At 38.6% G+C, this 5,043-nt stretch overlaps 1 pseudogene across 1 annotated transcript; it reads right to left on the bottom strand.

The window, feature by feature from the left end:
* Nucleotides 1-2,953: 2,953 nt before the first annotated feature.
* Nucleotides 2,954-3,904, bottom strand: LOC309856979 (small ribosomal subunit protein uS5 pseudogene; annotated as a pseudogene). The gene has a single exon. The product of its transcript is annotated as a small ribosomal subunit protein uS5 pseudogene (transcript).
* Between the last annotated feature and the right edge of the window lie 1,139 nt (nucleotides 3,905-5,043).

Genomic DNA, 5,043 nt, shown 5'->3' with positions numbered 1-5,043 from the left:
CTATGAACAACAGAGCTCAGTGTGTTTTAGCAGTTTTAAATGCTCTCATAGCTAAAATGGCTTCAGGGCATATATCTCTAGGCTCTCATTGTATTTCGTATTTTGGCCCAGTAATCCCTCACTTATTTTTATAATCATTCTGATATTTTTAACTTTAAAAGCTATTTTGTCTGGATTTTTAGTTGTCTTAAGTAGGAGTTTTTAGATCACCATTACTAGAAGCAACAACAAATATACATGAAAATATCTGCAGTAGTTTATCACATCTTTATGGCTTTGAACTTCCATAAGCTGAGGCATCCTTCTCTAATCACTTAGGCAAACTCCAATTTACCCTTTAAAACAACCCAAGAATTGCTTCATTTAAGAACATGTTCAGGGATGACTCTTCCCCACTGTTCTTACCAACATTCCCACACACTCTTTGCTACCCAAAGGTTGTTTATGAACTTTCGTTAGGTATATCAGCGTGACCAGAATTTTGCTCTATTGTATTTTTGTCCTTTAGAGCTTTAATTAAATATGAATTCCATAGAAAGTCTGTCCCTTTTCTTTCAAACCTGGGTTAGTTATTTCTTCTCATTCTTTGTCAGAAGTTACTTTATTAGAGAAACTTATAGCTCTATTGTGACTTTGGAGCCTTTACAGTTTTTCGACTGGAAAAATCACCCATCCCTGAGATTTTTACGCAGCTTCCTAGCTGATATTATTCAGAAATCTGTTCAAAACAGACTTTTTCAGGGAGGCCCTTTTGGACCACTCAGTTAAAAAACCTCTTCTCAATCACTGCTCTTTTAAAAATGTGCTTATTTAGTTCAAATATGCATCTCTATTAAAGAAAAATCAGTACGTTTTTTTTTTTTTAAAGTTGGCTTACCTATTATCTATCTCTCCCATTAAAATGATTCCTCTGGGCTGGGGTTTTGTTGTGCTCATCTTAGGCCAGGCACTCAATAAATTGTCTCTGAATGATTGAATTGTTTGACTCCCTTGCTAGATTCTCAACTTCATGAGGCCAAGGATTGTTCTATTCAGTCCTTCTTTATCCTCAATGTCTGTTATATTGCAGTCACTTACATGACTAATGGGAAAAATCACAGAAAGAAAGAGTTAAAACTATAGAAAAACCCTGTAGGTTCAATAACACAAAGCTTTCTAAAATTATTTAGCCCAGGAATTGAATACTGGCTGCACTTTTGATTTTTTTTAAATGGTATTGAATTTAATTTAAATGGAAATACTGGAATGGTAGAATAATAAAAAAATTATAAAAGCAACTTGCTCCTTAAAGTAAGAATTATATAGGGCATCTCTTCTAGAAGCAAAATTTTCAAATGACAAACATCTGAAAGCATAGAAGGAGAAGTAAGAGTGTGAATTGTACTTCAATGCTCTTTTCTTTATATTCAACAAACAGCTTCATTCACACACCTTTCCAATTTTTTCAACTCTTTTGACAAAGCCTTCAGAGGAGTTACTGCTGATGACAACCATCACAGCCTAACAGGAGAAATTTTATAAAGAAAAATAATAGCATGTTTTTCCCAAATTGTTAAGGATATGGTGAAGCTCTGTCGGATTCAAAGGAGGAATGTGCAATTCCATGCTATATATAATAATAACTTGTTTTAATAGTGGCTTTGCAATTTTTCAGATATATCCATTTACTGAAACCACTATCAAATAAACAAAAACAAACAAATGAACAGGGGTTCGAGACAGAAATTATCTAATCTAAAAATAGCACATGTTCACAGAATACACAACACATATCCCAAGTACTACTATAGGTTTCAAGTAATAGTCAAAACAATAGTAAACATGATTCAGACCCTACCAGTCAAATCATAAATGGGACCTTAACTGTAAATCCTTATCTTTAGATCAAAGCGGGTAATTGGGGGCTGAAGATACATTATAGAACTAATATGTTATAGAACTCCTCTGAAATGAGTCATTTATTCCATCACTTTTCCTGCACAGCTGCTGACCCATGTTTTGGTTCCTGGAAATAGCTGCTACCCTGTCATACTTCTTAAAAGCACATATATTGATAACTCTACTCATTCCTCCATTCCTCTGTGACTGTCACTGTGTTAAAATGTGGAGTCAGCTGACTCACTTGTGATGGTAATAAAGTAGATGAGTTTGCAAAGTATTTTGTTATTTCTAAAAATGCAAAAACCAAATTACATTGAAATCATAAGGGGTGTTTCAGGGAGAGCTGTAGGATGTGGTTTCTTGTGTAATCCACAGAGATTAGCTCCAACACATATTTAAACTCTCCTCTAGGAGCAACCTTAGTGGTAAAGCAAGAAGATAAACAGATGTATACACACCCTGGCACAAAATTATCACTTATGTTTGGCTTCCTAGTCTCCTCATGTTACTTATTTATCTTAACTTCTCTCTGAAATCAGGGAACACAGAATCTCAATCAGTTGACATTTTTCTACTGAATTACCCAATAGTCCGATCATACCCCTAATACTTTTTAAAATTATTTCACTCATAATCCCAAATCTGCTTTGCTTCCTCATCTTAGTACACTGTAATTTGATTTCAAAATGAGGACAGTTGTCAGTAATGCCACATTCATTCATCTATTTTACAATTCCATGTGCTTATAACTATGAAGATATGTTAATAACATCCATTCCAATAAGCCACCCTAAATTTATTATCATGAAACAAGACCTCAAGAAAGAGAATTCAAAATCATCCATGTATTTGCAACTTATTGCAATAAAGCCTTTATCAATAGACTTCCCTGTGCACATGGTGGTCAAATTGCTGGTGAAAACCAGCCAGATCTATTACAAGCTTTCTCATGGCTTCTAGGTAACCCAAGTGAGCCTTTATTGATACTGGGAAGGGATAAAGCAGGGAAGGGATAAACAGTGCTATAAGATTTGGCTAGACAAAAGTAATGACTCTCATTACAAAGTGAGTATTTTTTTTTCAAGCTTTAGTTCAGTTTATTTTTCTTGTATAAAACTATGTAGTAGCCACAGCTGGAGCCTGGGTCCTCTGAACAGAGACTCTGGTGTGGGTCTTCACAAGATGGTCCGTGAACTCCTGATAGGGAGACTTGGTGAACACAGTCTCCTTCCAGAGATCAGGGGTGAGATAGCTGTAGGTCTTGGAGATGGCATCGAAAGTAGCCTTGGCAAAGTTCCCTAGGGTGGCAGTGCAGCCCCTGGCCGAGGTGTAGCAGTCGTCAATACCAGCCATCATCAGCAGTTTCTTGGGCACAGGGGCCGAGACAATGCCAGTGCCTCTGGGGGCGGGGATGAGACGCACCAGCACAGAGCCACAGCGGCCAGTCACCTTGCACGGGACAGTGTGGGGCTTGCCGATCTTGTTCCCCCAGTAGCCTCGCCGCACAGGGACAATGGAAAGCTTCGCCAGAATGATGGCTCCGCGGATGGCAGTGGCTACCTCCTTGGAACACTTGACACCCAAACCGACATGTCCATTGTAATCTCCGATGGCGACAAATGCCTTGAACCTGGTCCGCTGGCCCGCGCGCGTCTGCTTCTGCACAGGCATGATCTTCAAAACCTCGTCCTTGAGGGAGGCTCCCAGGAAGAAGTCGATGATCTCAGACTCCTTGATGGGCAGGGAGAAGAGATAGATCTCCTCCAGGGACTTGATCTTCATGTCTTTGACCAGGTGGTCCAGCTTGGTGACGGGGATCCACTCCTTGTCCGCGGCCTTGCCCCCGCGAGCTCCGCGGCCTCGGCCCCGGCCCCGACCACGTCCCCGGCCCCGGCCCCGGCCCCGGATGCCGCTGCCGAAGCCACCGCGGAAACCGCCGTGGCCTCCCATTCCAGGGCCCCCGGGCCCTCCGGGCCCTCCCGCAGCACCGGCGTCATCCGCCATTTGGTGTTCTCTCGGAGAGGAAACAAAGTGAGTATTTTAAAGCAAAAGAGCCTGTTGGGAATATTGTTTTATAAAATAGTGGTTTTTATTAACTTTTTAAAATTCAATTAGGTAACATATAGTGTACCAATAGTTTCAAATGTAGATTTCAGTTATTCATCCATAGCATATAATAGCTAATGCTCAGTACTTACTGTTATAGCTTCTTGAAAGCAGAATTTTAACCCACTGAGCCACCCAGGCGCCCTTGAAAGCAGAATTTTAGATCACATTTTCTGATTACTTCCATGTCGTACAACACTTTCCTGCTAGCAACCTTCAAAACATACTGTTTGTTAGAGGAATTTCTTTAATAATAAATAAATAGGAATTCATTTAAATTTATAAATATATAAAATAAATAGGAATTTATTTAAATTTATTTAAATATTACACACTGTTTCATTGTTCATAAATAAGGTGATGATATTATAGCCATTAGTTGGTAGCACTGATATATCACTATCTTTTTACTTCTCAGTGCATTCTCTTTACACAAATAGATATATATTTTAAAAAATGTGAATCTGTGGCAAACTTGTAAAAAACCCTATACAGTAAAGTTTATCATTTTAAGTAATCTCAATTATCTTCCTCAATTGTGATAGTATATCCTTCTATCTAGGCCAGATATTGTATGAGGGATTTGAAGAGACATACTTTTCTAAATTTCACTTTTCTCATCTGCAAAATGCTTATGATGATCCTACAAAAAAATACACTTATAATTTTTTGATGAAAATTTATTTATTTATTTTAAGATTTTATTTCTTTCTCAGAGAGAGTGGGCGAGAGAGCAAGCACAGGCAGACAGAATGGCAGGCAGAGGTAGAGGGAGAAGCAGGCTCCGGCCGAGCAAGGAGCCAGATGCGGGACTCGATCCCAGGATGCTGGGATCATGACCTGAGCCAAAGGCAGCTGCTTAACCAACTGAGCCACCCAGGCGTCCCTTTTGATGAAAATTTAATCTGTATAAACAATATATTTGTTGTAATGCGTGGTTCATGGAAAACATCTTTTTTAATTATAAGCAGTATTAGAAATTAAGTAAATGTGTCTATAATATTTAAAGTTTTAACACATAATTCCACTGCTTTGCCTTATTTTCTCAAATCCCTT

The sequence above is a fragment of the Mustela nivalis genome (genome assembly GCF_964662115.1).
Source record: "Mustela nivalis genome assembly, contig: HAP1_SCAFFOLD_53, whole genome shotgun sequence".
In the NCBI taxonomy this organism is placed as follows: Eukaryota; Metazoa; Chordata; class Mammalia; order Carnivora; family Mustelidae; genus Mustela; species Mustela nivalis.
The sequence above is the reverse complement of the archived record's forward strand: the minus strand, read 5'-3'. Positions and strand labels throughout refer to the sequence as shown.